The sequence below is a fragment of the Neolamprologus multifasciatus genome, chromosome 3 (assembly GCF_963576455.1).
Source record: "Neolamprologus multifasciatus chromosome 3, fNeoMul1.2, whole genome shotgun sequence".
Lineage (NCBI taxonomy): Eukaryota > Metazoa > Chordata > Actinopteri > Cichliformes > Cichlidae > Neolamprologus > Neolamprologus multifasciatus.
In genome coordinates, this window is record NC_140441.1 from 12,730,925 (window position 1) to 12,758,684 (window position 27,760).

Here is a 27,760-nt window from a genome sequence, read left to right on the forward strand (position 1 = left end):
ATAATATTTATATTTATAACAAGGTGCAATAATAACAGTGTGCAATACAAATACACTTATTCTTCTTTTTTATTACTAAGTTATTATACTGTGTTGTGTTGTTTGTGTTGCGTTGTGATGTGTCATATCGTGTTGTGTTGTGTTATATGTAGTGCCGACGTAGGACAGTTTTCCAATTTCATTGTACTATTGTACTATGTATGACTGTGCAATGACAATAAAGAGTTATCTTATCTTATCTTATCTTATCAAAAGCTCCCACAATGGAAGTAAAGAAAGCAGCATTTATGGAACATATAGTATAGATAGTGAATATTACAACTGTATGATATTAAAGTTCCAGCGAATTACGATGGTTCACAGTAGCATCTGAATTCTAATTTAAAAGCTTTCTTCAGAACAACTTCAGTGGCTGCAATACAGGAAGTGATGTCAGATCACTTCCCGTGTATGTATGTCAATATCTAAAGTTAACTAACTTCACCTGGTCTATAAATAACTGTGTACACCGCAGACAAGATAAGACTGAAAGCAGCATCACTTCTGATAATGGAACCAAACAAGAGAGCCTGTGGCTGCGTCCGCATGCATGTTTCACAGAAATACTGCGTTACTTCCCCTTCAGTGAAAAGCCACATCGCCATGTCACGAACATGTTGTGCTTCAAATCTACAAACGCCGCCATAAGAGAACAAGCAGCATTCCTTTGTGCATTTCTTACTTAGAAATTAGAACGATAGAGAGGAGTGAATAATAGCACACGCCCTCTATTATTATGCAGGGAGGGCAGGTGACACTGGCAGACGTTAGAAAAATACAGAACAGGCAATGCAAACTATCTAAAAGATTTGTTTCGTTTCTATTTAGAGGTAATTTCAAATTGGTGATATACTCCACATATTGTGTAGAAGAAAGCATTCCTGGAGGAAAATCCTGCGAGGATCACAAATGGAGTTTGAAGGAACACGGCGGCCAATTTGGCAGCTGTCGACTAAATGATTAAAACGAGAACAATCATTTTCTTTCTTGTTATAGCGGGTGGGACTACGTCCAGTCACTTTTATAAATGGCGCCCGGCGTTGACACGGTTTTCCACTTAGAGCTCATCTGGGTGTCCGTCTGTGTGGCATGGAAAAAAAAAAAAAGACCCCAACATGCTGACATCTGCTTGTAACTGAATCACAGACATTTTCACGTCCCCCCGCCTTGAATCCAGACTCCCTCATCCAGTCAGTCTGTGTCTGTTTCCTGTAACATTTCACATGAATGTCATTTCTCATTCGCTAAGAAGCCATCTGTTCGGCTAAAAAAGCCTCCAGGCAGTCAACAAGCGAGAGCGGCACTGATTTGCTAGTGGAGGGTTAGCGCTTCCTGAAAAGCAGCCAATATTAAGAAGGAGAGTGAGATCAATATAATAAAAGGAGACACGCACACGCGCAGGCACACATGTGTGTTTATGTGTGAAGTGTTGCCCTTGATTAAAAGTTTTTCCTTTTGGAGTGTGGCGTCCTTCTTTTTGCTTTTACACCCCGAGCTACTGAAATAAACAGCTCCCCTCCTCAATCTGTCAGTCAAAGCTGGCTTCAAATGAAAGACGAGACAGGAGGCAATAAAGCATTAGAGACCTCTCCCTCTCGTTCTCACTTTGTCTCCTTTTTTATATTTGTCACTTCTCTTTATCTGCTCTGTCATCATCCACGTTTTTGTCACCCTGCAGCTTCATAGCACCTAAAGACCCCGATTCTTTAAACTCCCTGCGCTGCCTACTTCCTCTTGCTCGACTGATACATACACACACAGAGACCCACACACAGAGCGAAGCAGACATGAGTGTTTGTGACAGAGGCCGAAGGCAAAGTCTGGAGAAATGTCCTTGTGAACTGGGAGACTCATGCACGTGGGTCCACCACCTGCTGTGCACCCTAATGTAGGGAGATGATTCCTAGAGCTACGCCATCTGCCCTTCTCACACACAGACCCACAAACACACCTTCAAACCAATCCATCCATTAACACACAGCAGAAGAGGCGCAACGAAATAATGTGCAGTTTCTTCTTTTTCATCCCATATTCGTCTTTTATCTTTACGATGACATCGCCAATTTTTTTTCAAGGGTTTTATGAATACATTTGGTTTGACGTGTGTCACGGAGGGGGAAAGAGGATGCTGCGCAGGTTAGGGTAATTGCCTCCTCTTTGACGGCAGGAGCCTGCAGCGCACAACCTACCGCATCCCACTTCCTGTGTGTCTTTGCAAAGGGACACGTTGCAGGAGGTCAGGATTTTGCGTGTGTAATCTTTCAAATCCATGTGTTGTGCTGTAGAATAAAGTAGATTAGCACACTAGAGGGTTATTAGAATGAGGCCTGTGTTTAACCACTGTACAGCTTCTTCACAGTGTCGGCACATTAATGCATTTTCAAGCAATTTCTTCTATTTTTTTTAGCTCTGTTTTGCCCGTCATGACCTCCTGAGGAACACATCTGGCACTTTAATAGTGTCTGGTGCTGAGCAGATACTCAAATAGCTTCAAATAGCATGAAACTTCTGTGAGACTGAAATAAATGGCAAAGTTACAGGTTGGTTGTAAAACACAAAAAGGACCAAAAGAGTGTAGAATAATGCTGTATTCTCAGTAATAGAGGCACAGTAAAAATAAATAAATACATTTCTGCTAACTTAGATGAATTTGCCAGCAGCAGTAAAAGATTAACAGCTTCTGTCGAGCAAATTTGGTAAAATATAGATTTTACTGTTAGATTTTACGATTTTATTGTTTTCCTTTAGTTAAGTGAAAAGCAGCTAAAGCGTTCTGACATTCTGTTTGATTTGTGTCCGCCCTGCACAGGTCAGCATCGTTGCCTCACAGCAGGACGGTTTCCGGTTCAAAGCTGTCCTTACTCTTGGTGTACCTGGTGGCCACAGGTGGAGCTGTCAGACAGATAAAGCTTTGAGTCGTCTAAGACTAGAAAAGAGCCACACAAAGGTGATTTGTTTTCCAAGTGTTCGGGTGAATAATCACTTACTGGGTGTGTTGCAACTAATTTTCCACCTTTTTTTAAAAAGAAAGATCCATGTCTGCACCGTTACATTAGGATACAAAACTGTTCAAGAATAGTTTCATTAAGGTTCCAAACCACAAAAGTGCAAATAAGTACCCTCTGTCAAGGGCACAAAGGCTCACTAAGGTAATTTATGTCTTAACTGTGCACAGGGACCTGCTGATTATATCGTGATAATCATTTTTCTTTCCCCGCCACAAGCGCAGTCACACACAGAGATCTGATTATTTCTTAGAATAAAGGCCTTTATTCTCCTGTGTGGATAAATACGTGTGTACAAATATAAAAGTCGAATGTTACTGAAACCACACAGAAGATGCAGGTTTCGTCGAGCAATCGGGAATTGCACGTTAAAAAAAAAAAAGATTCATATGATGCATCTAGAAAACCTGGTGACCTTAAACATGCTGGCAAAAAAATCACACCCTGACTTAAAAGCGACTGGTGTGAGTATAAATGAATAAGTAGTCCTAAAATACAAAATTCTCTCCCCTACCATGAATCATTCATTCATTATACATTAAACATGACAGAGAGACAGCAAGGGAGGGTGGGTGGGTGTGTGTGTGTGTGTGTGTGTGTGTGTGTGTGTGTGTGTGTGTGTGTGTGTGTGTGTGTGTGTGTGTGTGTGTGATGGGGGTATCCATTAAGAGTTTAATAAACTGGCTTTTGCTCTGGGGGACCAACCTTGACTGCAGGGCATTGTGGGACTGGACCAACCAGGAAGTGATAAATTATACACCTCCCTTGTTCAACTGTCAATCAAAACTGACGGGATGGAGAGAAGAGATGCAGAGAGGCGTACACACACACACAGGCTCCTGCCCCCACAGTCTCTCAACACACACACACACATGGAGTCGGCCCCTACGGTGAGACAGGACACAGCTGCACGAACAACACAATCCCACACTCTGCAGAAACACACATTTATAGCACTATCATCCACTCAATGCCATTTTCCAATTTTCCAGCTGCCGTTTCCTCTGAATTGTTCTGCAGCAGTCGGGGGCAGACGCACTTGAAAGGTTAAAAAGGACAGACCAGATTTTGGCAGATTGTCCCGTTGGGCAAGCGCGCGCATTAGCCGGCTCCCCTGCTCCATGCTAGCACTTCAGCGTGCATTATGTTGAATGATAGCAGGCAGCCAGTGTCATCCAAAAGCAGACAACCATCATGTCTGTTACACGCAGCCGTAAATCCTAACTGTTTGAGTGATAGGAATAATATGGTTAAGCTCAGTGTTGCCAGGTTTGATGCAGTACAAGCAGGTCAAGCAGGTCGAGCTGATGAGCTTTCCACCAGCGCACACCTAAACAACTGTTTTACAAATGCTTGCTTCTGTCAAAGAAATCACAAGAGAGGAATCCTGAATAGAAATCCATGGTGGGATTTTGTAACTCCAAAGACCCGACCCCCATACAAGGTCATCGTCTACACTGTAAGAGCTAAATCCATAAACATCAACCCAGTCATGTTGTTGGACTAAAGCACTGTTTTGCATCTCCCTGATGCAAACGTGCAGATTTTGTAAATACAATCTGGATAGTAGATGTTAGGATTGAGACAACAGACGATGATGTCGGGGATTAACCCCAGTCAAGGTGATAAGTGACAGTTCCCCAGTTGAGGCAATTTTAGCTCAGTTCTCCATTGATGCTTTTTATTAATAGAAATATTATTAAGCTTATATTATGAATCTGATGTCCATGTATAACCAACACTGCATTCATGGCCGGACTTCTCTGCACTTTAAATTAATGTGTGCGGGGAACTGGCATCATTGTTAGATGTAGAGAAAACAGGAATCTATTTCTGACTAGAGGATTTATTTTTTCACATCAGAGGTATAAGGTGAATCAGCTAATCAACTAATTAATCAACTGATTACCAAAGATCAAAGGCTTCACCATTGAATGCAAATGTTTTTTAATGCTGAAAATGAAAATAAATAGCCTGTTGCTGTGTTTTACTGTCATCCATCAACTTTTTTCCTGTGTTTAGGCCACACGTTGTGCATTATAGAGGTTAGCGGGTAGCGCTCTCCACTAGCCTCCTCTGCTGACCCGCCTGCGCCAGGGGATCAGTGACGCCACAGCAAGGATGATGGAACAATTGGACTATGAAGCAAATCGCCCAATCCTAGCAGAACTAAAACCTGTGGGGCGAAAAGCTTTTAAAAGCTTCATTTGTGGCACAATGGGTTCTCGAGCAGCTTCTATCAGATTCGGCTGTTGAGCAGTTTCTGTTTTTGGGTAACCACTGAAAATGTAGCCATGAATCTGTTATTCTTCTAGATGTTACTGTAGCATGAATTCACCCTGCTGATATAAAATAAAGGCTAAATAATTCCACTTTGATGTATTTCAAATATAATTCACAATATGTCTGTGAAGGTTCTCAGTCATCCAGGTCATCGTAGTCAAAGGAGCTTGCAAAGAAAAGCGTCTGGACTTCTTTAAGTTACTTGAAGACGTTTCACCTCTCTTCTGAAGAAGCTTCTCGGATGAGAGGTGAAACGTCTTCAAGTAACTTAAAGAAGTCCAGACGCTTTTATTTGCAAGCTCCTTTGACTAATTCACAATAAGAAGCATCTACTTCGATTGTGCATGTGTGTGTGATGTTTGGTTAACCCCTTGTAATTGTTCCTCAGCAGCTCATTGTCCTTGTTTTGACTGATGACAGCAGTCGGCTATTCAGCCATATCCTGTTTCAAAGAGCCGCGCGTTAAAGTGATGGAGAGGGAGGCGGACAGCTTAACACGGAGTGCTTCGGAATTTAAAATGAAAGCGTAAACGTGTAAAGAGGAAAAGGCCCGGCCCGCATCTTCGAGACCCCGCGTTCGTCTCTGATGATGAAACATCACAGTCGAATTTGTTGGAAATGTGTGACAGCGATCAAAAGGCTTCGAGTCAAAGGCAGACGGACAATCCTCCTCTTGTACTCCTCTGTATTCGCTGTGAATTTCTGCCTTGTTTCAGATGTTAAATGGTAACACAAGGGCACAAAGTCAGCGTGCCCAAAATATCCAGAGAAAGAGCTCATCATTGAGTCACTACATACCGATTCAGCCCAAAGCTAAAAAGGCTAAAACCTAACAAGTGTGCGACATGTTTTATGTATGGACGCAATTCTTAATTTCACTGAAAAGTTAATTTCACTGAAGTGCTTGCAGCTGCGGTTTGGTACTTTTACACTTGATCAGGCAAAATCCAAAGAGACACGCTTACCGCGCACATTAGATCAAGTCTTTACCACCTGTAAGACCAGTGTTGGGAAGGTTACTTTTAAAATGTATTCCATTACAGATTACAGAATACATGCCCCAAAATGTATTCTGTAACGTATTCCGTTACGTTACTCAATGAGCTCGTAGCTGAAAACTGGCTTTACTTTGTTGTCTGGGTCAACTTTGCTAGCGAGAGACAGAGAGAGGCGTTGAAAGGCTGCTCCAACTTATTGTTTTTGGAGGAAAACACGAACACGGTGTACAGTCGAGTCTTAATAGTTTACTTACAACTGGGCTCGTCAGGCTCTCTTCTTGGCTGCAGTGGTTATTATTATATTTACATGCTTCCAGCTCCCGTTTTTGCTCCATGACAGCTCGTACTTTTCCTTTTTCTCCCTCCCTCGCTCACAGACACATAACGTGTATGGCAGTCCATTCTCCCTGCAGCACGGACTACACTGCCTATGATGCTACATTCTTTAGAGCTATACCTGTAGCATTCTGCCTATTAGCTTAGCACAACAACAACAAAGGCCTCTCTCTCCCAGGAAACACGCAGAGAGAGAGCGTCACCCTGTAACCATGGCAACCGTAACGCTGCCCTGGAAGAACAGAACGTAGCTGTCAAACAAAACCCAAACAGTCCTGACCCGCCACAATATGAAACAGGGAAGTACCGCCGTGTAATCCATTTATTTCAACAAAGTAACTGTATTCTAAATACCACCTTTTTAAACAGTAACTGTAACGGAATACAGTTACTCATATTTTGTATTTTAAATACGTAACGGCGGTACATGTATTCCGTTACTCCCCAACACTGTGTAAGAGTAACAATGAGAAATCTATTTCACACAGGTGGCTCGAAGTGACATACAAGTTTGAGTCTATATAGTAAAATACACCGATTATTTAACAGATAAACTAATATAAAAAGTGACAATTGCTCAAACACGCTGCAGAGGTCCTTTTCTAGCCGCCTGTTTTCCTTTGAGTTAGACATGATAGAGACGTAGCAGCGGGCTGCCTGCGCGTCTGTGAATTTCATCAAGTCAAATGTAACAGCTCGTAAGACATTTAACAGCTGCTATATTAAAATAAAAAGACCAATTTTGCCCCTGAAATGAAACAACTAAATGAAAAACGCAGTTCCGATCAGAGTGAAGTGTCGGGGTTTGCGTGACTGAGCTGAATTAATAAAGCGCATAATGAAAAACCCACAAAATCTTGGGATCTTTAACGGTGACACGGCGTGTGTAACCGTTTTAGGAGCGGCTGCAAACATTTTACTCCTACTTGAGGTCACGCTGATGTGTTCTTTTTTTAAATTGTGTGTGAGTTTATCGACCTGTGTGCTACAGAAAACGAGCCTGCACTCCCCTACCGCAACGATGTAGGTAACTCATTCTGGTGAATATCAACCGAAGCTGTTTAGGCTTATCCTCTTTAGTTACAAATGAGAAAATTAGAAATATAATTGTAATTAAACAGTTAAGGTTTATTGCAATAATCTAACCTGAAGCTATAAATGTTAATAAATAGCAGGGAGACTCACAGGATTCAAGCCCTTCCATGTTAATAGTGTCAGGACTTATCTACTAAGGATTAATAAATGATTCCTTCCAGACATGATTTAACAATCCAGTCAAAAAATTGAGCTTAGAAAAACAATTTCAGTTTGTTACAAACTTTTAACTTTTAAATAAATGAGTCTTTTATGGGATACAGACAAGAATTAAAAGTCTGATAAAACCACAGTGTTGGATCTTATATTTTGCACCTTTAAACTCAGACTTGGGATAAACACAGATAATATTTCCCTCTCTAATGTGAAAACTTTATTCTTTTATCAATGTGCCTACTTTTTAGTTCATTTAGGTCATGTAATTCCATTATCTGGCCTAAGCTCATAAGTGAAGACATCAAAAAATGTGAAATGACCCTGACGCACAGCATCGGCCTCACCTTTCGGGTTCTCACTTAAACATGTCGAGCAAAGGTAGGAAAGGCTGGAAAATGACAAATGAGAACATGCAGTATGAAGGAGACGGAGGAGTACGGGTGAAGGTGAAGCAGAGGAGATCCAAGGTGACAGTGACTGATCATCCACTTCATCACTTCATGCTCTGCTCCTCTTCTGCTTCTTTGGGGATTTTTTTTATTGTTCCACTGTTCCTCTTGGGGTGGGATGCTGTGCGCATTTGTGTGTTTATACTTTGATGATTCTCTCCCCTCCTTCTCCCTGTTTCCAGCCTCCCACTACCTTTTCCCCAGTTTTCCCACTTTCTCTCCCACCCCCAGCCTCTCTCTCTCTCTCGCTTCTCTCCCCCTGTCTCTCTCTCTCTGGCTCTGGGTGATAAGCAGTAGCACCACTAATCAGGCTTGCCCTAAATTCACCCATGCCCTGTAGGATTAGCGTGTGTGTGTGCGTGTGTGTGTGTTGGTTTAGAAGTTGCATGCCGGCAGCATTCATCAGCTCTCACACGAGATGTGTGTACATAAAGCCCAGTGTATATGTGTATATATATGTGTATGTGCAAGAAAGAGTGAGAGCCTGTATGAATGAGTCACTGAGTCAGCACAACCCTGCTATTTTTATCTTACAGTAAGACTGTACTGCCTCATTACATAACTTAAGAATCTCTTAATATCACTGATCATTTATTACATAAAAATAAAAGGCCTAAAATAAAAGGCCTGCCTATGGAAAGGTGAAAGAATGACCCTGATAGGGCTCGTGAAAATAAAAGAAATCCACGACCTCTCAACCTCCTGACACACCTGTGGTATCAGTTTGAAAATCCTTATTCTTCTTCCTACTCTTCTCGCGTTCACAAGATTTGAATGCTGACCTTGACTTTGAGGTCAACATAACTAAGATTCAAACTCATCCGAGACTTTTTAATAGATAGATCTATTTGTATGAATATCAAAATCCTTTCTCGACTGGTTTTTGAGTTATTGCATTTGTAAACTTCACTGTAAAAAAATATTCCGTAGAAAAACGGAAAATGTCCTGGTAATTTTCTGCCAGTACATTTTCTGTTTTTTTACGGAAGTTTGACGGACTTTTCTGTAAATGATAAAACGGAAAATTCTGTAGATTTACAGTATACTCTCTGTACTATTTACGGACATTTCCTTCAGCTATAAAACGGAAAATTCCGTTTATTCACAGTATATTTTCTGTATCATTAACTGATATTTTCCGTTAATAGAAAAATTGAAATTTCTGTTTATATTACTATTTCCAAGCACTTCTTTCCACTGTAACTCATTAAATATAGCTCTTTATATCCTTAAACATACATTTCTATGCAATTACAACCTAGTACACCATGTACTCAAAAATTCCTAAATTAAAACTTAAATTAATTTGTGCTTCGTACACAACAACATTGGTACAATTAATGTTAAATATTCTTTCATTCTCCTTAACTCAAACACTATACTAAAATATAACGACAGCATCCATCTTGTCATAAAACAACTAAACAGCTGATACGTGAACAAAATAACTCACAAGTTTTCAAAAAGAACTTTTCGGGTTCTTTTTCCCACAATGCATTGCAGTAGCTGAGAAATACAGAAAAATACCTGTAAATGACTAATACGGAAAATTCCTTCACGTTTATACAGTAGATTGTACTGTATTTTTACGGATTTTTTTTACAGTGTTAAGCATCTATGCTGCCCATCCAGGGGGGAGACGCTAATACCCCGTCAGCCTTTTACAGCTGAGGGGTAACAAAAAAGTCTGGTCTTGTATTTAATATCAACCCCCACAATCATTAAATTCAGAAAGAAACGTGTCTGGAAACTTGCGTTACCGCATGACGCAGTAACATCATTCACACAAAGACAAGCTCACCTGCCTCACTGTGTTTATCTCTGGCCGGCGAACTCAGACTAAACAGTTAGAGACTCTCCAAAGCCAAAACAGAGCAGGAGCAGCCATAATATCTGTCACACTACAACAGTTGCTCTGGATCCTTTTTGGCTCGTCAACCCCTGAAACTGAGACAACATGTACTTGTGAAGTCACATAATTACATGCAAATCAGGAGCAGTTCAGAGTTTCCTTCACAAACTGCTTCATCTAAAGGATTTGTAAAGGTCTGCGCGACAGTGCTCGTGTCATGCTGCTTTTCCTCCTTCTGACTTCGAATGCGTCGTTTGCTGCGCTCAAATGCGCTATCAGCTTAACCTCTTGTGTAAAGACTTAGAACAAAAGCAACATTTATATACAGACATCAATTATGTATTTAGTGTCTCATTTGCTCAAACCTTCAAAGATGCGTTAAACGGTAAATGCCGCTGCTGCATCAAACTCCTCTTCTCCTGAGAATTTGCAGATGGCGGAAAGCGTTTTTTTTTGTTTCTGATTGAATGAGCACACGGCTTCTGTTATTTGTTCAGTTGAGTAATATTGCTGCTACAGATGATTTCCCATGAGTACGGAGAAAAACAACAACAGTGCTCTGCGAGAAAAGGCAAGAAATCAGTGTTAGCGAGACAGAGAGCGAGAAAGTGAGAGGGGTACGTGGACACAAGCCAAATACTGTGAGATTAAACAATCTGATCTTTACGCGTCCGTGCACACAAACAGAAACCACCTGATGCATTTTGCTGGATTCTAGTATATATTGTGGCAGACAAAGATATAAACACATTTATGCGCACACACACACAGACACCAGTTGATACAGGCTGATTTGTACGCTTCGTCGTGCATGTGCGTGTCTGTGCTACTGGAAAATCTGTGACCTGCTTGCATTTCTCCAGTAGTTCTTTCTGCTTTAATTCTTAGCTAGCTTTACCCGCCCTGCACACCACCACAACCCCACAGAGACCCCACACATTTCTCATTAGAGCTGCACAAACCACACAGCTGCAGCGAACATCAGCATACGATGGCACACTCACATACACACTCCCAAGTTACCGAGGCAGCAGCTGGTCAGTGTCACACGCGGGTCACCATTGCAGCCTCAAGCCACATGTCATACTCTGAGTGAGGCTCCAACTGGCAGGCCTATAGAAAGTAAAACCACAAGCCCACACATGCACACACTGACCGTATCTACTGAAATGCTTCTAATCTGCTGCTTGCCGCTGACGTGTTTAAAGATGACCCATTTAATGACCCTGCTTTCCACGTGGTGATCTGACGTCTGGAAACTGATACTAATACTAATCCACTAAAAAAACACCTTGTTTAAAATGGAAAAACCAAGGCTTATGGGTAAATGTGAACCTCACCACAAAGAGTAGGTGAAAATGACGTCTTATTGTAAAATATAGGACAAGGGGTTTTTTATTTCAAAGACTGCTGAACAATAATGAGCAGCGAGTAAGAGCATGAGTGCTAACTGTGGAGACTCTAGTAAATAATTAACAGGCAGTTTCCTGTCCACTGCTGATAATGGCAATGTTAACGTCAGCTACATACACTCTCCGTGTGTTTTATAGCAAATTTCCTCTCCCATATGCTCGGGTGACATGTGATACTTCCTGGTTTGTAAAAAGATGACAAATTGATCGAAAATGGACAATAGCATGAAAAAAAGAGGGGAATGGGTGGTATGGTCTGAAAACAGCTTTTAGCAGCAAGCCAGCAGCATGTCCATTAGTGGACCAGATAGTAATAGCGGCTAATAGGGAAGGGAGACAGAGGTAATCAATAATAGATAGATCAGTTAGTTGCCTGTTGGCCTGGTTGGCTGAGAGGAGAGAAGTTTAGGACTCAGCTTTTCAGTCTCTCATCACAACTAGTATCCATCATTATTCGCACTGCAGCCACTCTCCCAGCTTCTTTTTCTTCTATATCTTCAATAATGACGTCATCATTGTTCAACGACAGTCCGGTGATCAAATTTAGGAAGATCTAGTGTCAGACATTCATGTGTACAGAGGCAGCAGGCACTCATCCACTATGTTAACTATGTTGCATTGTCATATTTCAACACTGGTTCTATGAAGGGGATTTTGTGTTTTTTGCCGCTAGCTTAGGTTCTCATTGAGGAAAGAGAAAAGTCTGATTGCATCAAACTGATTACAGTCTGCAACATATCTGGTAGGAGTCACAAAATCCTACATGCTGCTCCTCTATCACATTTTGTCTCAGAAAGAGTTAAATAAAAATTAAAGTCAGGCAAAACACTGGGGGTTAGGAGTTATCAGGAGCGACCGGGAAGAGCGGTTTCTACCATAACAGCAATGATAATGACAAAGGCTAATTATAAAGAGACTTGTGACTGCTGAGCCTAGCAGTTTAACACACAGGGAGAGCCATGAAAAGCAGGCATGGAGTGATTAAATGGCAGTAAAAACACAGACAAACACACCAGTCGTCCTCATTAACATTAGTGGAAACCAGAAAAGGTTTAAAAAAAAAAACTTCCACTGAGCCATTTGCGAAAGCCACTCCAACACATACACACCCACAGGTGACCCCACATCCTAGGTACCACAGCCTAACCCTTTAATCACACCAACATCTGTTTCCATGAACCACATTTGTATCACGTGAAACCAACTTTGCTACCATGACAATAAACCCAACATGAACCATCTTTTCCAGACAAATATTTTTTTAGGTGGTAGCTTTGCGGTTATGAGAAATGTGAAACGGTTAGAGTGCTGATACTTCTTCTTCTCTCTAATGTGAGAAGCCAAATAAAATGAAGCAAAGTCCAATTTTCTTTTAATGTAAACTAAATGTTTTTTTTAAATGTTTCATTTTTTTTGTTTGTTTTATTCTTTGAAGTCAAATCCATATATTATATGCACCAGCAAGGAGCGTGCATCCTCTAGTTTGCGGATCAGTTCGAGGGTTGAATGAAGTGGATTATTACGGTGGCCCTGAGAGGTCAATTTAAGAAAACACCAGCAAAATGTTGCAAAAGCACACGAAACACAGCAGAAGTTGAATAAAACACAATGAAAACTAAAAATGCAGCAAAGGTTCACAAAAAACGACCTCGCAAAACACAACGGAAGTGTTTTTGGGGAGACAATAACGTGACGGGCCATTAAAAAACAACAGCAAACGTGCATCTACAGGATTATAGGAATCATGTGACTGAAAGACACATCACCTGCATCTGTTTCTCCCTCACAAAGATGAACCACGTGTCACTTCTGTAGCTGTTCCTTCACTGTCTGCCCCAAAAAACTACTTTGTTAAGCTACTGCGATATATAATTAAAGTAACCCTTTCTTTAAAACCTAAAAGATTGAAAATGGCATATATTGACCCGACGTTGCCTCCAAAGCATCTATTTTGTTCATGATGTCTGGGTTCGGTCTATTCTTGGCACAGAACAAAGTGGACAGTGTGTCGAACTGAGTTTGGCCCCTGACACAGACCACGGATCAAAGCGACCAACATTTAACCACTAAGAAGTGACTAACCCTGAGGCTACGAGAGTGTTTGTTAGGGACATTGTGTCAATGCCAAAATGCGTAAAGCACTCAGTGCATTAAAGGTTCGTGATCTGTGTTTTAGCTTGAATAAAATGCAAACTCAATCACCCTCAAAGGTCTATCGTGAAATATTTTCTAACCGCCGCCATCAATCTTTCTCTCATTTCCTCTCTTTGTCCGACCTTGGCCTTTCTCCAGGTACAGTAGTTAGTGCTCTTTATAGATCTGAGACTTTGCTGGCGCTCCCAGAGCAGCTCATCCTGAGGAGGATGCTCTCAGCAGCTCCCTCACCTCGCTTCTCCGCTCCTCTCCTTTTCAGTTTAAAGAACAATGGACACATTGTTGCCAAGACACAAGTGACTCTCTATGCCTCTCTGTCTCTCATTACCCAAATCGTCTCTTTCTCGACTATAAAGCCCGAGCTTTAACTTCACTCACTGAATAAACCACACGCGTTAAAACGTACGAGCACACACACCTCACCGTGTGGCTGTCAGTGTATTTATATTCAAGGTTCCACTCTGGCAGTTCTCACCAGACAGTGACATAAACATGACACCCTTTGTGACCTATGACCCCTCGCTCTTTACAGTCTGATTCTCTCACATACTTTTAGCAGCACAACTGATAACACTTGAGATTCAGTATCGGTAGTATGTGAGTGTGTGTGCAGTGATAGGGGGGTTAACGGCCTTGGAACTGCACAGAAACCAGTCGCACACAACGAAAACATACAGAGATTCCCAAAACAGAGAGGGAGAATTAAATGTTTCCTGCTGGAAATACAGATTCCTGCTTCCCTGCCTCCTTCTTTTGCTCCCTATTTCCCTTCAACCCATCCTTCCCTCCGTACTTGGCTGCATTATCAAGGTCAGCTGGATCCCAGTTTGTTTTGATGCTCCTTCAAAATTGCATTTGCTAGCAGTTCGCTGCCTCGCTCCATCGCAGCTTGTGTGTGAGCAGTTTTAGAAGCTATTTAGCATACCACCAAATCACAGCAGGTACTCCACAAGGGGGAGAAAGACAGAGAACGAGAGGGAAATGAGGGGAAGAGACACAGGGGAATGTGAATAAATAAAGGTGCTAAGTAGAGGGAACTAGAAAGGAGGCAGCGAGAGAAGAGAGTGGAAGAGAGGGAGAAAATGCAAGAAATTGGGAGATAAAGTGGGTATGATGAGCAAATACAAACAAGCCACCTGTAAATACCTTTGATTGTTCCTATATACATTTTGGTAGCAATAAAAGTCATACAATAAACAGGCAGTCAATCACAAATGTGGTTCTGACGCATCAGAGTGTGGTTGTGGGGCAGAGCTTCACCCCACAGGCTCATGACTCTCTGAAAAGTATTCCTGAAAAGGTTTCTGGGGTGCAGATTACGGTGCCGAGGCCACTGCTCGACCCCACGGGTTATGTGCTTATTCAGCAACAATGTTTAGGTATATAGCGCATTGCACTTTAAGAAGACAATAAGTGAGACACGGAGGAAAAACACCCAAATTTGTACTAAAACAGAGAACGTCACGAGTTTCCTGCCATCTCCACTGGTTTCTTGGCAAGTTCCCAATGACGGATAGTCTCGACAATCTCGCTGCATCAAGATATAGCCTCAGTAGTTTGGCACATAACCCACCGCAAACAGCAAATTGCTGTTTTTACATTTTTGATCAAACCGCCTACACATGACGTGACATTGTTTACAGTACACAAAGCTACTGGCTGGCTTCAGCTACGCGTTTACCCTCACGGAGATTAGAATAGTCCACCTTCTCATCACCGACTCCAGGCAGGCGAACGACCCCGAACGTAAACGACTCCTTAAGCGTTTCTTTCCCGCGTGTGCTCCCGTTACATGTGGGAAATTGAAAATAATCATTTAAAAGGCTTTACGGTAATGCTGCGTGTAATGTCTGTAAAGCTTTGAGTGCCACAACTGTCGCCGATCACAGGTATCCAGGAAAAGTCACTATTCAGGGAAGTTCAGCATGTTTCCGTCCTAATTACTGCGATCCACAGAAACCATCACTTAAACTGACAAAGACAACGTTTACATTTAAAGTTGAATATCATACTTCCTCAAACAGCGATCAAACACCTGAACTGAAGGCATGATTTTGTGTTTAATTTCCACTCCTTGATGAGTATAGCTGATCGCTGCATTTTTTGCTGTCACTGTGCACCCACTAAACACTTTCCTCTTTCCCACTTAGTTCTGGATGATGACATAAACTGATTTGAATATCAATAACTTGGATTTTGTGTATTTGTGTTGTGTTGCTTTGCAGACACGTCTTTTTTTTCTTTCTTTGTTTGTCATATTATCTTGTGAAGTTGAGAGAAATAAGAAAGCGCATGTAGAGAGAGATGGAAACTGCAGGAGGAAAGACACAACACATGGTGTGAGGAAACTAAAGCAGATGTATTTCCTGAGTACTACTTGTACCGCCAGTGCTGCTGTGGTTTGTGTCTAAGGTAATATATAGCAGTAAAGGTCACTGGGTTAAGTGTTCTTGTGAAATGGATGTTGAGGTCTGCAGAGCAGATATCGCTCGCTCTGCTGTAGGAAACTCTCTGAAAGAGCAAACATTGTGCATCTCTGCTGCTGCTATCGGGATTTTCTGGAAGATTTATCTATCTGGGAAAGACAAAAAACGACACCAACAACAAACAATCTAAACTGCCTTTAGTTATCTGGGGAAATAATCACCACAGCTACCACCCAGATGATGGATGTCACAGGTGACAGCTATAATATGCCCGGTGACGAACTGTAAACGAACCATTGTAAGTTGTGTCGTGTAGCTCGGATGAAAAATGTGTTGCTAGATAAAATTGTCATCGTTTCCAGGAATTTAATCAGCGTGTTTAATTTTCAATGGAGTTTTATGATCCCAGAGGTTATTAAAACTTAGATGCCTGTGATATAATCCCTCGGCTAAAGTACAAACATAAATTAAAAACTCATCCCGCATGGGTCAGAGACAAAAGCAAGACAAACACAGATTTAAGTCTGCGAGGGAATCAAATATTGCATGGGAACGAAGGCTGCACTGTGAATTCCCTGCCCCCCAAATCATTGTCTACCGGATCTGTTATTGACTCGAATAACTTAAGAGCCACTCCTCATAGACACACAATCATGCATAAATAAAGCATGAGTTTAAAGAGATCAAGGCATGTGATTTTTTATTATTTTTAAGCGAACAAAAGATCAGTACAACCTCAAATATCTATCTATGCAGCAGACTTTACAATATTCGGTGACCGTCTGCCACGATCTGCATCGGCATAGCAACATGAAGAGGCCTGCCGTGCTTCAGATCATCTATCTGCATCTGATGCTGTCTGATAACTGTCAGGTTATATTCACTGATAAATTCGTCCGTCACAAAGTGCAATAAATGTTAAGCAGATTTTCTCCAGCTGCTCCTGTTGCGCCACGAAGGAATTGCTAAGTTCATTTCAAGCATGCCGATCACAGAAATGCAGATAATGTTTCGATGTTTCTAGAAAGTCGAGTATATTGAGACACTTCCTGTTTAGGGCATCGATATGAAAAAGAGAGCAGCTGGAGTTCTTGTGCTGTAGTTGGAGCGTAACTGACCACACCTGAATTTGATATGACAAAAACACTCGGTGACACCTGACCTATCAGCTTCCTGGCTTCTGGGGTCACTTTAGTGAAATTAGGTCACATCAATAAAAAGCTACAGACAAAAATATTGGCTCTATAAGGGCATGAGTGGGCAGTAGTTTGTTTGTTGCATGTACGCGCATCAGATAAATCTCTATCTCTAGATATCGTGTCACACAAACCACACAGTCATCGCTCTCTCCGTAAGCAGGCTGACGTGCAGGCCTGTCACATTGGCGGAAAACTAAACAACCTTCTCAAAAACATATGTTTAACGGTTTGTGGCTGACATCGCAATTGCTTTTTTTCAATAAACGCATCATTTTCATGCTTTTTTTATGCTTTTAAGAGCAACAAATCATACTTTCGATGGGGAAAGGACCCATCAGCCAGCAAGAAATTGGGCAGCTTCTCACATGCTGGCAGTGTTCACCCATTTTCTCAGCTTGTCTCAGTTTTTTTGCATGAATCTAACTGCACAGTGAATAAAAATAGGAAGTCTAACACAAGGCCTAAATAAAAACGTCAAATAATAGCCCGACATAGGACCGCAAAGTCCAAAGTACAGCAATCAGCATTTGTTCACACGTTCAGTACCTTGTCTGTGTGTGTCTGTGTGTGAGTGTGTTTTCTGGTTCAAGAAGATGGGTTGACACAGTAATGAAAATGAGACTCATTATCGTGGCAGTAATCTTAGACGAATGAGAAACCAGCTTACCCTTGTACCGTATATAACACACACACATGCACAAACTCGCACACAGAAGCTGTGCTAAATAAATGATACCTATTACATCCGCATGACTGAAGCGCCTGCGCTGATTCACTGCAGTGTCTATGACTGCACATATATCAACACAAGCAGGCTGTGTAACACGGGTTAAAGCGCACACATTCTGCGTGCACCCATCGCTGACTTCCAACGAAGCATTAAACGCAAAGTTTTGTGTTTTCCCGAGTTCAGGTCTCTGTGTTAGTGGCAGTTAGAGTATTTAAACACGGGGGCGGTGGAGCGGGGCAGAAATCATGGAAGATTGTTTATTTAAAACTTTGGAAATGAAGCAGGACGAGGGGTGAGATGCAGTTCAGCCAGCTCAAGCGTGGCTGCGGGGCGTTCAGGGTCTGATTCCTGTGTGCGGATGAATGCTTTTAGCCTCCACATTTATTTTAATTAACAAAAAGGCAACATTTACGAAATGCTGCAACGACGGCTTCTGACACTTACAGGAAGCGAGCGATGGACTGAGTTACAGGAGCCGTTTCTGTGCAGTGAATATCAAGTTTAGGTCGGGATTCATATTTCCCTGCAGGCGAAAAGCCACACAGAGGTGCAGCTCACGTATACTCTCTTCCTCTTTGCAAAAAGATGCAGTGCGGTGTGAGTTGTAACTGTCAGTGTCCTCCTTCCAAACCTTTTCACTCATTTTGATTAGATGTCAACTTGAAATAGCTTCCAGCCTGAAATAAGGAAGGCGGGATCTCACAGGCACTTCAGGCTGTGAGGCAGAAGGGGACAACAACAAATCATTTGTGTGAACAAGTTTGTTTTCCTTTTCTTACTGTAGTAAAAGTCAAGCTGTGGACATTTACCAGACACGTAGGGTCTGAACAATTCTACCGAGCTGCACCGCTAGAACATCTCAACCTCGATCTATTTTGATGCTACGCGTTTCTCACAGAGGAGATGCAGAAAAGAAATTTCGGAAGACTTTTTAGAAACAGTGTTACTGTTAACAGTGTTGGGGAGTAACGGAATACATGTACCGCCGTTACGTATTTAAAATACAAAATATGAGTAACTGTATTCCGTTACAGTTACCGTTTAAAAAGGTGGTATTTAGAATACAGTTACTTTGTTGAAATAAATGGATTACACGGCGGTACTTCCCTGTTTCATATCGTGGCGGGTCAGGACTGTTTGGGTTTTGTTTGACAGCTACGTTCTGCTGTTCCAGGCGGCAGCTTTACGGTTGCCATGGTTACAGGGTGACGCTCTCTCTCTGCGTGTTTCCTGGGTGAGAGAGGCCTTTTTGTTGTTGTTGTGCTAAGCTAATAGGCAGAATGCTACCGGTATAGCTCTAAAGAATGTAGCATCATAGGCGGTGTAGTCCGTGCTGCAGGGAGAATGGACTGTCATACCCGTTATGTGTCTGTGAGCGAGGGAGGGAGAAAAAGGAAAAGTACGAGCTGTCATCGAGCAAAAACGGGAGCTGGAAGCATGTAAATATAATAATAACCACTGCAGCCAAGAAGAGTGCCTGACGAGCCCAGTTGTAAGTAAGCTATTAAGACTCGACTGTACACCGTGTTCGTGTTTTGCTCCAAAAACAATAAGTTTCGTTGAAGCAGCCTTTCAACGCCTCTCTCTGTCTCTCGCTAGCAAAGTTGACCCAGACAACAGAGTTAAGCTAGTTTTCGGCTACGAGCCCGACACAAAACCCACCGTATTAGCCAGAGGTCCCTTTACTACGTGCTACGGTTCGGAGCCGCGGACCTTCAGTAACAGTAATAAATCACAGCAATAGTACATTCATGTAGTTGTAAACAGCATGATAATATATTAAGTAATCCAAAGTATTCTAAATACGTTACTCTCATTGAGTAACGTAACGGAATACGTTACAGAATACATTTTGGGGCATGTATTCTGTAATCTGTAATGGAATACATTTTAAAAGTAACCTTCCCAACACTGACTGTTAACTACAAATAGCTGTGAGCTGTGCTATGAAAGGAAGTAGCTCTAACAGTGGCTGCTGTGGTTAATGCAGTCGTAGGAGGTTCTGAATGAAAATAAGGTTATTAGTAAAAACTGTAGAGGTCGGTGATTCTGTGAATTAACAGGAAGATACTGTCTCTCTCTTTCTGCCACTCACATGATTAATGCTTGACCAGAAATCAATATCTTCCACTCCCACCTATGGGTGCACAGAGAGAGCCAAGGGTTCTTCATTTACTGCCACTTGCTTTGCCGAAGTGCTTGGATAAATGTTTATAAGTTCACGCTAAAAATGTGACTTTGAGCACTGGGGAATGGCACAGATACACACTCAGGGCTGCGTCTGTTTTATCCCCCCACCTGATACTGACGGCGAATCTAAAGAGACGATATAGTTGCCTGCAGGGTCAAGAAAATGATGGCGTGACATTTAGAAACCATCAGCTGTTAAGAGGATCTGAGAAAGATGCAAAAAGGTTGCATTTATATAGTGTATTCACACACGCGCACACACACAAACACACACACAGCAATCATTATATGGATGGCGGGTTTTACCTCTGAAGCTTTATCCATAAAGAGCGATTTACCTCTTGGCTATTTCCCTCCCCCACACTCAGACCCTGCGTATGAGCTCATATCTTCTTCTGCACACTTGGCTTTTTCAATTATATATAAAGCATCTAAAAAATGTGCTTCCCCAAAATACTTGTGCGTATCGCACTGATAAAAACGAAAGAACTGCACACATTTCGCACAATTTATTAACAAACGGAGAACTCCCAGCAGCACTGGGTGCATGTTTTAAGGTCTGTGAATGTTTTATGAAGTTTGTAAGTGAACACGTACTTTAGAAAAGTTTCTCTTCTGTGTCCAGCTTACGAGCTGTTTGAACTAAACACTAACCCGCTGCACTCTCTGATTAAATCAAAATTCCTACTTGTGTATCTTTATGTATTTTTACGTTGTTAAATCGTTTCAGCAAATAAAATATTTGCTCAATTTAGGGCCAAATCTTCACAAAATTGCCTTTAGCATTTCATTTTATAAAGGAAGAAGCAAGGTTATTATCGTTAACGAAAACTAACGAAATAATGAAAACTAGAAGTGAAAAAACATTTTCGTTAACGGAAATAAAAATAAAAACAAAAAAAGGAAAACTAACTAAAATTAACTGAATTTATAGCAAAAATGTGTTTAGTTTTCATTGATGTGTGCGTGTCATACAAGAGTCAAGGGTGAAAATGAAGTTTAGTTTCCAGATTTTTTTCTTGCTGTGTCTCATTATGCCAGCAGGTGGCAGCACGTTAGTCGAGTCGTCTGTATTGCTGCTCCGTCCACGCGCAGAATCATGTCAGGAAAAGTCGGGAGCCAGAGTCCAATTTGGGATTACTTTGAATATGACTGTGTTTTGGATAAAGCAAGTGTCTTGTAGTGGAAAGAGACAAATTATGAGGGACATTTCTAAAGGGAAAAAAATCCCACAAACCTTAAAGTGCACTTGAAAAGCTCACACAAGAAGGCTAACCTAGCTTACCTTGAGAAGGTAAGGGAGCACACTCAACCCTCATCCCCAGAAAACAGAAGCTAACCCCAGGCAAGGCAGCGTGATGCATCCCGAGACAACAGGACGGGGATATCTACACAACTGTGTGAGTCAATTACCTTCAAAATGTTTATCAATTCACTTGAACCAAAGTTACGAACACCCGGTGCTGCGAGAGTTAATAGTCTCATTAGGGCCAAGATATACATTTTATAGTTGCCTGGTATCAATGGTTGTTCATCTGCCTTTATTTATTTATTTAAAGAACCCATAGGTGGAAATGTGAGTTGTCTGTCTCTGCGTGTTAGCCCTGCGACAGACAGGCGACCTGTCCAGGATGCAGTATGGTAGCTGGAATAGCAACATACCCAAGGATGAGCAGAATGACTGATATGATGAAACTGGGATTTTGTTACACTTAATTATTGCAAACACAACTAAAACTATAACTGAAACTAATCAAAACTAAACTAAACTAGCAAACAATTGGTAAAAACTAATTAAAACTGATATAAAATTGAAAATCTGAAGTCAAAACTAAATAAAAATAAAAACTAATGAAAATTGCAAAACTATTAAAACCCTGGGAAGAAGCAAACAGAATCCAATTTAAAGCATATTACATTATGAAATAAATTATGACAATTTATCTGCGCTTGAGTTTGTTTTCGTGCTGTAGGTATAAATCAGAAGATTGCAGCACACTGCACATTAATTATGAACGCACATACTTAGGAGACACGTAGCCGGAAGACCAGCTGAAAGCAGTCCAAAGGTCATAAAACCCACTTACGAACAGCTGGCTTTTGTAAGGCCTTCAGACCTTACAAAAGCCAGCCAGTGGAAAAATGTGTTTTGTTTTAGCAGGTCTTATGTGCTGGTCTATTTCTAAGCTTCCTGCAGCGACAGAACTGCTACTGCATCGCTGCCAGATTCAGGTTGGATTCATTCACGAACAATGCCGACTTTAAGAGCGCTGTTGGGTTTGGGGTCAATTTGGTAAAAGGACTGGTTCTTATACAGCACTTTTCTACTCTATTTGAGCACTAAAAGCAATTTATACAATTTCCAATTTTAAACTTTTTATCTAACATTCACATCCGTTCATACTCCAATGGATGGATCGGAGAGCAACTTGGGTTTAGTATCTTGCCCGTGGATATTTGAGATGCAGATTGGAGCAGCGAGGGATTGAACCACTGACCTTCCAATTAGTAGATGGCCTGATCTACCGTCTGAGATACAGGAAGCCATAATGTCACCAGTCTGTGGTTTCAGACTGATCATCCTCACAGTAACGTTGGTGTCACATCACTCTGATGTTACCCGTACTTTACACAGTTAGCTGAATTACATAAATCAAATACATAAGCTTTTTCATTTCTGTATTTCTTCTTATTTTCTTATTTGCTGTGGTTTCTTCGGGGAGGAAGAAGGCCAGGAGGTCCTGCTGAGGTCCTGCTGACAATGCTCTAACCATCGTGCCGCTGCTGCTGCAGACAATATGAGCACAATTTTCTGATTGTACATTTATCATGGAGCCGTAGTTTGCTTCTATTACATACACTGCTGATGCTACAAAGATGGGTTTTACTTTAATGGACTTCAATAAATGTCACTGTAATCCTGACACATACTGATTGGCTGCATCGCACACACTAACTAACAACAATAGACACTTGAAAACTGTGTGTAGACATTAATCATGTCAGTAGGGTTGCCTTCATCCATTTATCTATCCCCTCTCATACACACACACACATGCATGCAGTGACAAATTGTTGACATGGGTACGATATCACCAAGTCTGGAGATGGAGTCCCATGAGTCCAGCCCCTTAACCTGATTCCATGTATCTCATTCTCTTTCTTCCTCTTCATGCATCCATACAACACGAGGACGTGCTTGCGTGTGCGCCTGCGTGAGTCTTCTTGACCAGGGGTCTAAAAGTCATTTCCCACGATGCCCTGTATGCAGCTTCAGCGTTCTCTGTGATGTCATCGTCACTCTGGGCGACAAGGGGAAATAAAGAGGCGGGGCTTTCCTTCCTGACACCATCTCCAATACAATGGAGACGCACACTGTGTCGGGTAGTGCAGGAAAAGCTCTTGGATTGGTTTATGCAAACCGTGTCTATGTAAATGGCTGTGTTTTATGAACTCCGCTCTTCTGGTCATGCTTCAAGGAGGAGTCACAAATGCAAACAAAGAAACACAACAAGGTCTGCGGGAGGTAGTCGGTTCCATGTGCAACAGGAAGTGGAACTAAAGCTAAAGACCAGGTATGCTCGTGCTACAGAAGTGAGCCAGAAAGCAGAAGTTTAAGATAATCACTGTACCATGAATCCTGTGAGTCTGCTCAACAAAAATAACCAAACCAAAACCAAGGGGAGGTGATGACTGCAGCTACCACACTGTGTGACTGACAATTTGTTGTAGTAGGAGTAGCATATGATGGAAATAATACTAAAACAAAAAGGTGGTATTTTTTAAATCTTTGGTAATTACTTTAGAGGAAGACGACAATGGACAATGACTAGCAAACAGGTCTGATTACTCTCTTAGCTTCTCTTGAAATTAACTGGATCCAAAGTACATTTCACCGACTGGAAACAGGAAGCAGGAAGTGTTTTGTGTTGTAAGAAGGTCCAGTTACACAAATATACAGTCAAAATCTACCGGGCAAAGAGAGCGTGAGTGTGTAAAAGAACAAATGTAGTGCCAGAGTTTACAATGAAAATATGTATTTTTAAAATCCCACGTTTTTAAACCATTTTTAGACCATTTTATAGTCAAAACAAACACAAAAGAAAAATAAACACAAGCATGATCACAAAGAGAACACGTACATATATGCTGCACTGTACACTTGGCTTCAGGCTATTATGGAGAACCCATATCCCCAGGTACTATCCGCCCCCGCACTCTTTCCTGCCAGTCACACAAACATGCAGGACCTGTTCTACAACTCCACTAAAGCATGCGCGTGTATCCGCGTGCACGTATGCTGTGAAAGACTAAAATTGGGTCAGGTTGAGGGGGGGGTCAATCATCAGCCACAACATGCCAGCTTTTCGTAGTGCCAAGAAAAAAGATGAGGAAGGAAGAGAGAGAAGGAGACAGATATTTTCTGGATACAGTCGCAATGTACAGGCAGCTGGAGACGGTAGGTGCATTAGGTTGAGCCTTTTCCTGGAATGCTGCTTTTACAGTGCCAACATCCTCACTGTGTTTCCTCCCAACAGCCCACCATAAAACATATTGCAGGACCTGTTTTTTTAAGCCATTCACCTCAATGACCTCTACTCACATTCTCGGATTTGGACATTTAAGATTAACTTTGGACATTTGGACATAACATTTACAACACAACAACACAAAATTTAAAAATGTTGGCTTCAGTGTGAATAGATATTTGGCATTCAGCTACTTGTTTTACTTTATTTGCAAGCAATGGTTAGTGCTGCTGTCCCAAAGTGCTGGGTAGGATTAAGGTTAGGCTTAGCACAAATGATGACTTTGACCTCAGAGGGTAAAAAGGCTCTGCTTATACTCTAATTCTGCCCGCTTGCAATTGATGTGACTTTTTTTTAATAAAACTGGCGTATACCAATTCAAGCAGTACCTAATGCTCATGGGGCTCAGTGTTATTGGTGCAAAGCAACTATTATTTATCAAAATAGCTTTGACACTCTCAAATGGTTCAAACCGTGTGCAATCTTTTTTTTTATCTTGTGGCATTTCTTTTGGAAACACTGTTGTGTACTTGAAGCAGACGCTGTTAAATCCTCAAAATATTAAATAAGCTCCTTCAAAATCTATTAAAGTATATTAATGATCTGCTAATCTTGTCTTTGGTCTGATGAGTCTGCACCTCTTTGTTAGCTCAAAGGACTGTGAGTCAGCACACTGTAGTATCACCACACAGGTGATATATGTTCTTTTCAGCTGCTTTTTGCCCAAATGACAAAAACCCTACCACTAAAACTCCAGATGAGTTAAAGAGACTCACTAAATTGCAGGTGGGTAAAAAAGATGAAGAAGCTGCCAGGACTGTATAAAGTATTGAAAGGATAAATCTCAAAACTTTTGCTTTTGCCTGAGGAGACCCTGTGCTGCTCAGAAAACACACACTCTGGAGAGCTGCTGTGTCATTATGTAATCAGCACTACAGATCAGTCATTCGTGTACAAGGACAGTGTGTGCAAACAAACACACACACACAACAAAATGCGTTTGTTACAATCCACATACAGAGCGTGCACTACGTGTGTGTTTCTGTGTCATTCATGCACGCACACGGCAGTAAAAATGGAATTGGACAGCACCAGCTTCCAGTGCACATATAACTGATGCTGACCTTCCAAACAGAGACAGCAGTTCCTCTCATCAGAGCAAACCAAAATAAATCCCTCCCCGCTTTCTTAAAGTTAAATCACCGTCTCTTTGGGGGGAGGAGGGGGGGTTTTTTTGGCTTCCCCACAGTGTGACTTTCCCCTCGGCCACCTCACTCTGTCAGGGCCGGCTCCATCCACTGTGTAAGCCAGCAGGGGTGGTCGCTCTCATCTAATAAGCCCCTGTCACACAGATTAATGCCCGGTGATGATAAATCTCCCCCCCGGATCGGCTCGGACCAACTGTCCGCCTGATTAAACCCAAAGGGAGAGACAGAGCGGGTTCCACAGTGTGATGTGGAGAGACAGACAGGGAAAGGAAAAAACTCCTCCTTTTATCTCTCCTCCTCTCAGGCTGCCATCAGTCTACAGGACATGACAGCTCGTCTTGACTTCCTGCCCTTGTGTCTCATCTTTCTCCTCTCCTTCAATCCACTTTCATTTTCTCCCAGTGATGAGAAAATTTCCTTGTAGCTTCTCTATCTCTCCTCCTATTTTTTCTCTCACTCTGATCCCTCTATCTCTGGTTGTGCCCAGAGATAGAGGGATCATCTATTCCACTGACTTGATCCAAATTTTACTTAAAAAATACTATCCTCCCTTTCTCTCGTTCTTACTTTCATTTCCTGCCCGTCTGTCCTCTCTCCAGTTTTTTCTCCCTTTTTATCCTCTCTCATACAGGACACTAATCCTAGAAACACCTCACTTCATCCTTTTTACACCATGCTCACACTCCTGAATGATATAGTTCTAATTCTTCCATAAGGATTCATTTCATCCTTGTTGTGTATTCCAATGCACAGAATACAATACTGCTGCTTATTTTGAGCCCATATCAAAATCTAGTTATTGAATTGTTCATTATTACAGATTAAACTAACCCACAGGTAAGTCCTCTGCCAAAAACAAAATTCAAAGGAACTGCAACATGTGGTGAACTTGTGGTCCTCTGAAGCCATAAATTGTAACCAGTGCAATTCCCCATGCAACAAGTACAATATCGCATTTGAATATCAACATCTCAAATAAAACGAGCAATTTTAATGTCAAGAAACTTCATGTTGTGTCCAACTAATTTACACTGTATTTAGGCCTATATAATGAAAATGTAAGATATTGATTCAAGGTCAGAAAATGTAATGAAATACACATTTTTACAATACAAATCTAATGCTAAGTATTGTACAAGGCATTTTTGTACTGTATGTATTGTTGTAAGCATTAATAGCAGTTAAGCAAAGCAGATTTGGCTAAGTAAAGCTAGCCATCTTCATAGCTCAATGACCTCTTCTAGCTAGCCCACTAGCTAGAAGGTTAGCTTCTAAGCTTCTAGCTAGCCCGCTAGCTAGAAGGTTAGCTTCTAAGCTTCTAGCTAGCGGGCTACCCAGAAGCTAATCTTCTGTCAAAATGGATTCAGTTGGTTTGTGATAACAAATAGCAGGTTGCCAGCTTTGCTGCTATAGACCGAAATCAAGCAAGCTTAATATTAGCAGACAAACCAAGTCAGATCATATCATTAGGTTGTCCAACGCTATGAGGGTTAACCAAGCATCTGTTTTGCAAAGCTCTAACCAACAGCTAAAAGCTAGTAAGATTTACTGAGTCTAGCCTATTGCTTGGTCACTTGGTCATCTTCGATTTCATATGCTAATGTTATTATTTCAATTTCATGATAATAACCTTATACTGAGATACATTATTACCTAATTTTATATATATAACATAACATAACATATAACATAACAAACA

The 27,760-nt window shown here is 41.5% G+C and overlaps 2 protein-coding genes across 2 annotated transcripts in view; both read right to left on the bottom strand.

Annotated features, from left to right (window-relative positions):
• sema4f (sema domain, immunoglobulin domain (Ig), transmembrane domain (TM) and short cytoplasmic domain, (semaphorin) 4F) overlaps nt 1–27,760 on the bottom strand; it is an 80,837-nt gene that overhangs the window by 33,151 nt on the left and 19,926 nt on the right. The window lies entirely within an intron of this gene.
• Nucleotides 1–27,760, bottom strand: part of LOC146521660 (uncharacterized) — a 188,497-nt gene that overhangs the window by 2,764 nt on the left and 157,973 nt on the right. Inside the window, exon 3 of the mRNA XM_085155443.1 lies at nt 263–27,578. The gene's annotated coding sequence lies outside the window, so the exon portion shown is untranslated. The remainder of the gene's footprint in view (nt 1–262; nt 27,579–27,760) is intronic.